At 49.2% G+C, this 12,338-nt stretch overlaps 1 long non-coding RNA gene across 1 annotated transcript in view; it reads left to right on the forward strand.

Annotated features, from left to right (window-relative positions):
* Positions 1 to 9,393, forward strand: part of LOC140846212 (uncharacterized) — a 28,483-nt gene extending 19,090 nt beyond the window's left edge. The window contains exon 3 of the long non-coding RNA XR_012125165.1: positions 7,652 to 9,393. This is a non-coding gene — a long non-coding RNA (uncharacterized lncRNA). The remainder of the gene's footprint in view (positions 1 to 7,651) is intronic.
* Positions 9,394 to 12,338: the final 2,945 nt, after the last annotated feature.

The following is a 12,338-nucleotide window of genomic DNA, read 5'->3' on the forward strand; positions in this document are numbered from 1 at the left end:
ATACTGTCAATGCTTTTTTGTAATACTTCTTTTCCTTCTGTGTTGGTGTTTGTTCTGTGTTTCTGCCAAGGATATGGCTTATTAGCAATGCAATCCAGCTGCCATAGGCTTGGCAAAGGGGGCATTTATGTTTGTTTGGGTCAATAGCTAAAGGAACATTAACCTAAGTACAAGCTATACGTGGATCTTAACATTTTAGTCGACCCCTGCCCAACCCCCAACCCCCACCTCACCCCCTGCCCCCACAAAACCCTCTGTGGCTCGTCTTCTTTTGTGCTCATCAACTTGCATCGATTCCCTGTTGGAGCCGGTGACTTTTCACTTTGCGTTCTTATTCAGCAATTTTGCCTGTTAAATTCTAATCTGGGTCTAAAACATTTTCCATTAAAGCCAAAGCTTGAAGACAATCCAGTTGGAAGGGAAGCTGGGATTCATAGAGGCCCTTGGGGTACTTGCATGGCAAGCGCTTTGCCTGCACTGACCGTGAACACCCTCACTCTTGAAGCCTGGCTGGTCATGGAAGAATGGGCTAGAAGAGAGTGTCTCTTATTAAAATTGAGTTTTTGTTTCTTACCTAGGCCACCCTTGTTTCTTACAATGCTGTCTTCCTGGTACAAATGGGGTAAGAAGGCCAGAGCTGAGTCCTCATTCCTGAGCACAGATAGCCTTGACCTCATTACTGGTGGAGTTTCCCTGCCTTCAGCTCCCAGCTTCCCCCTTGCTGGGCCAGGGAATTTTCTCTGTTGATGCAATGCAGGTATAGGAATATCCAACTCACTTTACTCTTCAATAAATTCAATTTAACTAACACTTATTGAGTGCTGGCTCTGCAAAATTACCATGGAAACCCAAGTGGAATCTTTAAAGTCCTCTCAGGGAATTGTTTTGAGTTCCCACATCCATCGACACTTCAACAAGCAGGATAGCGGCATGTTGGTCCAACCCATGCCTGGTTGCATGCTTGCATTCAGCCCAAACAGCAGAAAGGGGAGACAGATGGAGGAAAATTTGTAAAGCCAATTATATATGGCTTTTTGTCCCAGGTGATGTCTTGTGGGGCTCCCAGGAAAGACGGGTGAGGTGCCAGGGCTTTGATTTCTGTTGGAGCAAAGAGCTGGTTCAGTTACAGCGGCCTCTGCTTGACAGTTCATCGCCCACACACTCTATACCAGGGCAGGACCTACAAAGTGACATCTCAGTGGTGGTGACAGCCTCATCTGCAGCACCTTGCAGCCCAGCAGGGTGTGGGCTTCAGAAGATTAAAGCTTGCTTATGTGAGGCACTCGTCACACATCGGGAACAGGGCTTGTCCCTGACCCAGAGCTGGAAACCACAGAATCACCGACCTGACAGGTCTTAAAGGAACCAGGGGACCCCATGGCGTTTGTTCTTAAGAAGACAGTCGTTCCAGCTGTGTTTAGATCTAAGTTCCAGCTTAGAAAAGAGGAAGATTGGGTTTTGACATTTAAGATCATTGTAATGATTACAAATCTTTGCATTGCAAATTACCAAAAGGGAAAAAAAAAGAAGGAAATAAAATAAAATTGGTTTAAAGCTATGATGGAAATCTGCTGGCTCAGTTATTCAGAGGGAAGTCAGTGATGTCACCAAGGATATAAGTTCTTTCCGTTTCTCTGTGCTACTTTCTGGCTGGCTTCCAGGTGGGCCCAAGCTGGCTGCCAGCAGTCCCAGGGCTTCCTCACCCATGTCTAGCAGGAAGTAGAAACATCTTTGTCTCACCTGTCTGGGTAATTCCCGAGATTCACCCTGATTAGCCTGACTGAGCTCATGTGACCACCCCTGAACCAATCGCTGGTGGGCAGAAGGTGTTCACAAGATTTACCTTTGGGGTATGCAGTCAGCTCTTGGGGGAACCAAATGGAAACAAGGATCTGTTGAGGGGGAACAGATTCAGGAAGGCCAATACTGAACACTTAGTATAATCACAAGGGACATGATTGGAGCTTATGTGCATCTTTGCTTGTTAATATCTGTTTATCATTATAATAATAACAACACTGATTCATTTATGTCAGCAGCTACCATTATTTGAGAATTTACCATTATATCTAAATGAATTTAATATGCTAAGTACTTGATGTGAATTGCATTATTTAGTCCTTACACAAACCCCTGAGATTGTGATCGTGCATTATTATCAATCCTTTTGTACAAATGGAGAAACCAAGGTACAGAGAAGTGAAGTGACTTTCCCAAGGTCACAAAGTAAATTATAGAGACAGCATTTGAACTCTGGTCTGTGACTCCCAAGTCCATGCATTTAAGGGCAGGATACCAGAAACACTCTGTCTTAAATATTTCCGGGTGAGGATTTCCCACATAAAGGATTTGAGTCTGTTTTAAGCTCCCCCTGGCCTTTCTAGGGAAGTGTTCTCTAGATTCCTGGGTTCTGGGCCTGTTCTTGCTACTAACCTACCCCAAGACCTCAGGTCTCTGCCTTCCCCTGAGCCTCATTTGTAAAAATGAGAGCTTGGACTCCATGGTTTCTCAGGCCATTTCCAACTCAAAACGGCCCAGGGCTCCCTGCGTCTGACTGTGCTTGGATTTTTTTGCTCCTAAGAGGCAGGAGGGCTTTTCCACTGATACACTTCTTGGGAAAGATGTTTCCTTTAATAGGCTCTTGTTTTTCCCCTAAGTAAAAGAAATATTTAAATTTTTCTTGTTAATGTCAGGAATCTGGAAGCAGTAAACAAATCATGCCTGTGAATAGATTTCCAGTGGATGATGGCAAATCTACCCGAGATGCATTACTTTTCAGCCTCTGGACTCCAGTCGCCACTGCGCACACTCCTGTCATCGTTGAGGCAGTCTGTCTGCCTGGCCACCCTGCCCCAAACAAGTAATTATCTAAAGGGTGAGCATCGTTTCCTCCAGGGACACTGCAGAGCCCCCACCAGCCTCCGGTTTACAAGGTCAGAAGAGAAAAGCCCACCTTCTCTCCCATGACTTCAATCCCCAGGGGAAGAAATGGTTTAATTTTCAATAGCTCACTAAGACTTGATCATGTTTTTCCTTCATCATGTCCTTTCCATGTTTCTGTCCCTTTAGAGCCACCCCTCTGAGGGCTGAGCGGCTCCTGTCATCCAGGCATAATCTGTGCCTACATTGGTGGGTCTGTTGCTCTGTTATGTAACAACTTTATGTTATTGCTAAAAGTTTGCCTGACAGCAGTTACTGAGGATTCACTTACCTGCCACTTGTGTAAGTATCTCTGCCACCAACCTTGAAAATAGCTTTTGTCCTCATGTCATGTCCCTGTTCTTTTGGGGGGCATTGATCTTTCTTCTCTTGGGGTGGTTGAGAGTCATGCTCAGTCAGTGTCTGCGAGGGCTGTCAGGCTTTGGGGGGCTGGGATTTGGGAGTGTGTCTGGCTCCAGTGTCTGAGGGCTCAGCGCACCACAGTACTTCAGGGCAGCACTGCTTGTTCATTGGCATCATGCGGGCCAAGCACCAAGATGGCTGGCTGTATTGTGTTCACATTAGTGAGCTGCTCTTGTCGACATGTGGACCCGTGGAGGTTAAAGGGTGCAGGTATGCATGGCACTGATGTAGTGACCACCATGCAAAAAGGCATGTGGCCAAATGCCATGCTCACACTTCCCTTCTGCAGGGTCCAGAAGCAGCAGTTCACGCAGTGTGGTTTGTCAGGCGGTGGGGCTGTTGTCCTATAGAGGTGAGAGCTGTAGGGGACAGAGAATGATGGAGTGTTCTAGAGACATCAGAGGCCAACTCCGAGTTATGGGGTGTGGTACTGAATGTCTACTTAAAGCTACAAATATCTAAACCACCTCTTACATCCACCCTCAGTCTCAAGGGCTGAGAGGGACACCCTGAACTCTGCCATTCTGGATTAGGTCTTTGAAGAACCCCCTGTGGAAAAAGGAAGTGCCTGAGGCCACCGCACATAGCAGGGGGTCTGGGTACCCGAGTTTCATGCCAGGAGACAGGCAGAGCCTCAGCCTTCCCATTGGGGAGGTGGGGGCAGTGGTCTTTTCCGGATGCCTCTCTTGCATTCTGCTACATGCTGTGGTGCCCGTCCTGACCCCCTTTCCTGCCGGGGCTCCTGTCCCGTGGCTGCTGTGTGCTGTGAGTCCTCTAGGCATGGCCCTCTGCCAGCGGGAAGTGCCTTGTCCGGGAAGGTTTGCCACCTCCCCTTCCCCTGAGTGACTGACAGACAAGGGCCCCAAAGGCCAGCGCTCTCTCCTCGAGGGGGGGGCCATCTTCTTGGGGGCAGTGTGTGCTTCAGAGCTTGCAGAGCGTCAGGCTGCAGGCCGCTCTGGAGGCACCCGCGTCCTTGACTGTTCCTTCCGCCACCTGGCCCTGCTCCCTTGCTCCTCCCAGTGATACTTGCTGGGTCTAATAAGTATTCCTGAGAATATTTGCTGGATGGATCCCATGGACCCGAAGCGCTGTCCTAGTTCTTGCTCGTGTAGAGTCTGATCTCAGGCATGTGGTTACCCAGGACCAGGACGGGGTCAACAGCATAGGACTCATGGTGGGGAGGGTGTCCTCCATTTATTCTAGTCACGCCAGCCCCCCCTTTACCTCTCCCAAACCCTTTCTCTCTTTACCCTCCTTGGCTGGTTCACATGCCTGCGTATATGCTCCTTGACCCACCCATCCATCCGTTCATCCACCCTCTCCCACCTGTCTACCCGTTCATTCATCCAGACGGACCTTCAGACCTGCCTGTATGGTGAAAGGGATTCCGATTCTGTCCCAGTGAAGATTGCTTGGGGCCACCTACCTCTCCTAGCCTGGCCTTCCTTTCCGTTCCTCTAGAAAATGAGTAAGTCTGGGAGACAGAGGGGTGGGTGCCACTACTTCCGGCCAAGAAGAACACCCATCCAGAACTGGGAACTGGCCCTGTGGCTCCAGCATGAGTACATTCTCTTTGGTACTTTTCATGGGCTTGTTTTCCTAGAGGCTCACCACCTGGCAGAAGCCAGGGAGTGTTTTTCACTTATAAATGGTGTAGGAAAAATCGAGGTGAGTTTTCTGGCTGCTGGGTAGGTGCTTTATTGATTGCAGAGCGCCAATCAAATTAGCTGTCAGAAGAGAATGCAGACGGCACCACGTGGGATGGATTGTCTGTATCCCCTAATTGCATTATTTCAGTCAGTGGGTGAACATTGCTTGGCCTGCGGTGGGATTTGGGGCGGGGTGGGGAGTTGGGGCGGGGGCGGGTTGACACACACCGTCTGGGTCAGGCTGAGGATATGGGTTTGAATGTCACAAGCATTTTAGTATCAAGATTGAGGCATTAACGAAATGGATCTGGATTGTTTTGTGGACTAGTGCAGGGCCGAGGCAGGGCCTCAAACATGCGCTTACAGGAGAGAATGCCTCTCCCACCCCTGGAATTTGGAGATGTGTCAATTCCTGGTGTAAGCAGATCGAAACAACTCTCTTCTGCCTTTTGAAGGTAGCATTGCTTAGCCCTTACGGGCTTACATTCTGGTCCGAACCTCAGTTCTGCTCCTTACTGCTTGAGTGACCTTTAGCAGGCTGCTTAACCTCGCTGACCCTTGGTTTCTTTATTTGTGCACGAGGGCTGATAATTGCACCTTCCTCGCAGAACTGTTGTGATGCCCACAGGAGACCACGTATACAGTGTGTGGTACAGTGCCTGGCACATGACTGATGCTCAGTAACCGTGAGCCTTCCTCCTGGAAGGCCATTTACCTTTCCTTTGGGCATTTGGAAATTTGGAAAGGTTCCCAGGCTGGACTGTGGAATGGCTGGTTTAATGATGAGAAGGACCTAAACACACGGTTTCCTCTCCTCTCACAAATTCTCTTTTTATTAATTTATCTATTTGATATCCATTTATTTATTCATTCTTCTTTAGATTTGGCTCTTCCTCTGAGTGGGCAAGATGAACATGTGAGTCCTTCCCCAAACCCAGCCCGGCGGGACGTCACGTCTCTGCTGGTGGTGGGTGTGCACGCATCATCGCACGTGCCTCGTTGGCAGCCGTGTGGGCATCTCGTTGCCAGGCAACTGCGGGCTCCATGGGGCACAGCTGCCTCCGTAGCGGGGTTGTGCTGGCTTGAGGCAGTTGATCAGGGGACTCCAACCCAGTGGGACCCATGGCAGCAGGGCCTCTCTGCCCTGAGGCTGCTGCAGTTCCCAGCTGAGGACCCTTGGAAATTTCTGAGTGGGAAGAGCTGGGCAGGAGTGAGGAGGTGGGGTGGGTAAGATCTGTGTGTCCCCAGCCTAGGGTCTGTCACCTCCTTGATGTAAAAGCTCCATAAGTCAGGACCTTGGGCCTGGGGTGACATCCGTGACTCCTGTATACCATGCTTGTGACTCTGGGATACCTTTGGCTGTCCCATGTTCTGGACACTTGGTCCTGTCATCAAAAACCCTTTCTTTTACCTCTCACCTGGGAAGTTTATCCTAACTTGGACAGGAGAAAGGAGGTGGCAGGTAAGGGACAGCTATAAGATGGCATCAGGCCCAACTTGCCATTTGGAGAAGCAAAATAAATTCTGGTTGGAAGGACAGCTACTATCATCTCCACCACCTTGGCCAAGCAGAGCAGGTGGCACAGGCCGAGGAGGGAATTGGGAGCCCCTCCAGCCTGCAAAGACTCATTCATGTGATCTATGCTTAGGCACTGCGGTCATAGACAAGGCCTTGGCCAGACCTGCCCAGGTCACAGGAGGAGAGGAGAGGTCAGATTGCACCCTCCTGCCACACCCAGAAATCAGGGTTTGCAGTGTGAAATGTTGTTTGCCCTATAAGAAAACATACCCACACAAGCAAACTCCAGTAAGATCCCCGTTCAGAGAGCTGGCCTCTTCAGCGAGGAAGCTCCAGTGAAATGTAATTATGAAGCCTGTAATCCAGGAAGTCTCTGTGCTGTGGGTCTGCATATGGTGGAGAGAGAGAGGCCAGGAGGGAGAAGCCCAGTGACTCTTTCCATCTGCTTGCCAGGAGCCGTGCGTGAGGGCAGCCCCGGCCGGGATGTTGATGCAGTGCTTCTACTCAGTGGACTAGAGACACGCTGGGCACATCCTGAGAGCTGGCTGGTTACTAGAAGCCCCGAGAAAGGCAGACCCTGCTTGGGAAGTCCCGAAGGGTATCCTCAACCCCTCTTCTTTCCTACATGCTGTAGGCATGTCTCCAGAGTGGGGACATTGACTTTTCCCAGAATCATCCTCTTTCCTTGTTGGATCAAGCCTGGGGTCCATCTGAAATCTGGGAACCAAGCCACAGGTTGGACACAAGCAAGTTGCAGATGCAGTTGAGGGGCTTGGTCAGCAAACCCCGAAGGACCAGGCCTTTGGCTGTACTCCCCTAGCTTGTCCCACTTCTGTCCCCTCCCAGCCCTCCCCACCAGCACTCCCTGGCTCACACACCATTGGCATCTCTTGTCTGGGCTGTGACGTGGTCGCCCTCTCACTGCGCATTCAGGTGAGTGATGTGAAGGGTCACAAGTAATATAGTTGATAAGCAACTAAGACACTAATGTTTCAAAATAATTGACTTTTTTTTCAACGAGCAGATTCAAGGTTGTTGCTTTAGATCTCACTTTCCTTCTGTTGTTTTGGTGGAAGAGGAGAGGTGCTTTCACAGAAACAGTTTGGGGAATTGCATGTGACCTGTGGCCTCCCCTTTCTAGGTCAGAGCCTGTGGTCTGGAAATGCCCACAGAAGTGGGGCAGGCATGTGAACACTGCTGGGATTAAAGTAAGAACTGGTGTCCTGGACCTTAAAACAACCTCCTAAGAGGACTTCCTGCCTTTAGCCTTCCTCCTTCAACTCATCTTCAACAGTGTGGACAGAAAGACTTTTCTAGAAGGCAACTGAGAATGTCCTCCATGCTTCCCCCCCACCCACCAAGAACAAAGCCCACGCTTGCGGGGAGCCTCCTCGGCATGGCCTGCAGGAACTGGCACGACAGCTTCCGCTCCTCCATCCTCCAGGCACAGTCCGGTGCTGCCTTGCTTGCCCCTGAGGGTGGATGGGCAACAGCGCTACCTACTGGCTGCCTTTCTCTGAGTTTCCAGCACCTGGGACCGGGCTTAGAGGCAGAAAGTTGCTCTTGGAGAACTGAGTGCCAGCTCTGCTGATTCCGTCATGAGTTAGCTGTGTTTCCTCTCTCCCTCTCACGGCGGCCGAAGCCCTACGACAGGGCTTCAGGAAATACTGCCCTGTTGCTCACGACCTGACACTCCATTATGGAGGCTGGGGCACCTTCTCAGTTTGTGGAGGCCCCAGTTTGCTTGTGACAAAATAGACCTACACTGGCAGGTCAGTAAATATGATTTTCTATTGCTGTAGCCGCAGAGAAATCTTCAGACCCTTGTTAATAGATTATGACTCAGAGTCGGGAAGGGAGAAGCAGAGATAGTTTAATGGGAAAGGTTGTCTGGGGACGGGCATGTATTTTGGTGAAAGATTAAAAAAAAAAAAAGACAAAAGGCAGCATGAAATATGCTGTGACCTCTCCTGGTTAACCTCCTGTTGAAACTACCCCCTTTTTTCTTCTTATTCTTTCTTTTTTTTTCTTTCCTTTTACTTCCTTTCCTATAGTTTTTACAGAAGTATTTTATTTCTTTATTGAAGTGTCATTGACATATAACAGTATGTTAGTTTCAGGTGTATGATGTAATGACTCCATATTTTATGCATTGAAGATGCTCACCACAATAAGTCTACTTAACACCTGTTACCATACATTTACAGAACTTTTTCTTCTTATAAGAACTTTTAAGATCTACTCTTTTAGCAACTCTCAGATATTCAATACATCACTCAAGTATTTAAAGCAAACCTCAGACATCATTTCATCCTCTCTCCATATTTACTATACATCTCTAAAAATGTGGGTATTTTCTCACATAGATGCAATGTGATTACCATACCTACTATAATTACTAATTATAGTAAACACCTATCCATAATACAGTTACCCTGAACATTTACAAAACGTCTTTATAATTGGTTTGTCTTGATCATGATCTGAACAAAGTCCACGTTTACATTTATTTGCTATGGTGTTTTTAAGATATATCCTCAAATATTTTTGATACCCCTCCCTTCGTAAGATAGAGACTAGTTTCCCCGCCCTTGAAGGTGGGCTGGATTTACTGGCCTGCTTTTAACCAGAATGTGGCAGAAGTAACAGCGTAAGACTTCCAAGGCTGCATCATAGAGGACAGTGCACCTTCCACCTCGTGCTCTCCTGGAGGATTCACTGTGGAGAAGCCAGGGGCCATGTCAGAAGGACACACACAGCCTGTGGAAAGGCATGGGGGCCTCCTGCCAACGGGGAGCATCATCTGGCCAGCCAGGCAAGCGAGCAAACTCAGAAGTACATCCTCACTTCCAGTCAAACCTTCAGATGAGTCCACAGCCCCAGCCAATCGTAAGAGACCCCGGGGAGCCGCCACCCTGCTAACCCATTTCCGAATTCCTGATCCACAGGAACAGTGAGAAGATAAGTGCTTATTGTTGTTTTAAACCTCTGAATTTGGGGGTTATTTGTTATGTGGAGATAGATAACAAAGAATTGTTGTTTTTTAAAGTCTGTTTTGATCTAGAATGCGCCCCCTATTATTTTATTTTTCATGCTAAAGGAACTGAGTTGGTTGTTTTATGTCCACCATCTGGATTTGCCTGTTAACTTCCTTGTAGTTTCATTTAACATGTTCTTCTGTTCTTTGTGTTTCCTACAAATAGAAGTTAGCTCTAGAACCTTGACTTGGGCTCAGTTATTGCTGGCAAGAATACTTTGTAGGTGGTGCTTTGTGTGTGAAAGTGTCAGGAAGTGCCCAGTGTCTGGCGTATCATGTATAATAGTATTAAGACTGAGCAGAGGGCTCAGGGGGTCTAGCAACATTTTTGAACTTCACGGACAAAATGGCAAGGTCCTGTATGTGAACGTACAGTTAGAAAAGCTGGTTTACTCACCATGGGACACAGTTGGACTCTAAGAATTTTACAGCGAACCACGCTGGCTTTTATGTGTGAGTAAAGACAATAGAATGACAGATTCAGATATGCAAAAGTTTATGAATATATACCAGCTACATATACTTGGAGAAAAAAAATACCTTGAAGATAAATGTCATTTATTCATGCATTCATTTGTTTAATCAACAAATATTTGAGAATTTCCCATATGCCTAGGTAGTGGTTAGAATTTGAACTGTTAAGGAAGGCATGAAATTAAGGATTTGAGCACAGAGAACCCACGCATGGAAGGGAGGGCTGCATGGTGAGCATAAACCAGTAACATGCAGTGAGAAGTTCAGGTCTGGTTGTAAAAGGTGCAGGTCTGGCTGTTTTTCAGAGCCAGCTCAGGTGGCCTCCTCCTTTAAGGGTATCTGCTTGTTAGTGGGGATGGAAAGCTGGGAAGCCCCTGGGCTGCAGGGTTTGCGTGCCTGGGCTGACCCCCACTGCTGCCTGAGGGCCTGGACATGCAGAGAATGAAGGAGCATCTTAGTGGGAAAGCCCAGGCTCCAGAGCGGGCAGGCAGCAAGAAGGGAGGGGCTCTAGAGCCGGCAAGAGGGGGAGCCCAGGAAGCAGGCTGCGCAGAGCAGGTGAGCAGTCCGGTGAGAGGGTGGTTTCTATTGGGGTGTGGGAGGGGGACAGAGCCTGCTGATGGGCTTCCTAGGAGTTGCCAGCCCTGTTCCTGGGGCAGAGCTAGGGATGTGAGTGGCTATTTAAGACACTGTGGAGCAGACAGGCCTCAGAGATGTGCAGGGAGCACCTCAGAGATGGCACCCCCAAAGCCCTCTGGCTCTGCCTGGTGGCTTTACTGTTGGAAGCTCTAGGAACCACTGACTGTGGGGTTACACCCTTGCAGGGCCATCTTCCTCAGGGCCCACAGTGAATCCCAGCAATGGTCAGTACACAGGCCCAGGTTGTATTCTTCACCACAAGCCTGCTCTCCTTCTTACACCAGTAAACAAGCCCAGGAGGTTCCCAAGGGTCAGGAACTGCATGACAGGTTTCCTGCTCCCCTGGAAGCTGGCTCTGGTTTGACCCGAGGGGATTCCGCTATTGGGTCTGACCCATGACGCTCAGTGTGGGGCCCATGGGTTGACTGTGCATGAATCACGGGGTACCACCCTCAGTGGAGGGTGGGTGCAGGGTGCTCATCAGATAATGCCTGAGTGGGGGGGTCTCTTGTACCCTCTGGCAAACGAGCTGGCGGAAACTATAGAGAAGCCAGAGGTGGAATGGAGTGTTTCTGTTCTAGCTTGTTGTGCACCTTGGGGTGTCTCCTGACTTCTCTAGTCTCCTGCAATGCTCTCATCTGCAGCTGCCCTCTGTCCTGTGCTGTGTGTAGGGACGCTGATTGGAAGAGTGTTTGGAATCTTGTCCAGAGTGTGGATGACTGGCTCCATGTCTGTCTCTGCCTTCAGGCCAGGGTTTGTCCAGTTCAGCCCAGCCCCAAATGGGAATGGGCTATTTTTGGAGGTCCACGGACACAGGTGACTTGGTCTCACCTCCCCCAGAGAGCTTTCCAGCGTGGGCCCTTGTATCTGTCAAGAAGAGTGTGCTCGCCCTAAACCATGCCTGTTGTTTCCTCCGCCTTCCTCTCTGCTGCTCCCACAGAGGGGAACCAGGCCAGTTCCTGCCTTGCCCCTTCCCCACCCCCAGGCAGCCTGGGAGCCCCGGGGTAGATCAGGGTCAGGGCAGCCCTCTGGCCCGGCCTGGCCTCATCAGGCTCATTGTCTGCATGCCCACCCCAAGGGCCCAGTTCCCATCTTTTTTCTCTTTGGGTCACTTCCAAGGCATTAAGCAGCTCTTCCTTGGTTGTATTTCCCATTCTTTTTTGTTTGTTTGTTTGTTTCATTTTCTGCCTTTCAAGTTCTGTGTTCTCTGATTGCTCCAGAAGCCAGACAGATGGGCTGTTTTTTTAGCCAAAATGAAATTGAAAAATCATCTTAAAATAAATGGAAGGCTCAGATGTTTCAGTTAACTTGCACGCCTCTCCTCGATGGCTAGTTTGTCGTCACAAGAACTTCCTATTTTTAATAGGCCATCTGGGCCTGGCCGTACATCCCTCCAGAAGGTGCCTAGCAGCTTTGTGAGACTTGGCAGAGGACAGTGTTGGCCAGATAGAACTGGCTGGAATGTGATTTCCCCTGACTTGTATAGGACTGGGGTGATTCAGACTAAGACGTGCCGGATGATTTTGTCCCACACCCCCATTGTGCCTCTGGGGTACTTGTGCCCTTGGAGGCCAGTAAGCTGTCCAGGATCACACAGCTGGGAATAAAAGCTGGGTCTCTTGACTCCTGGTTTAGCCCCCTTTCTTGGAGATCATGAAGCCTGTCACACAGAAGTGGCTTA

The sequence above is a fragment of the Manis javanica genome, chromosome 14, assembly GCF_040802235.1.
Source record: "Manis javanica isolate MJ-LG chromosome 14, MJ_LKY, whole genome shotgun sequence".
NCBI lineage: Eukaryota > Metazoa > Chordata > Mammalia > Pholidota > Manidae > Manis > Manis javanica.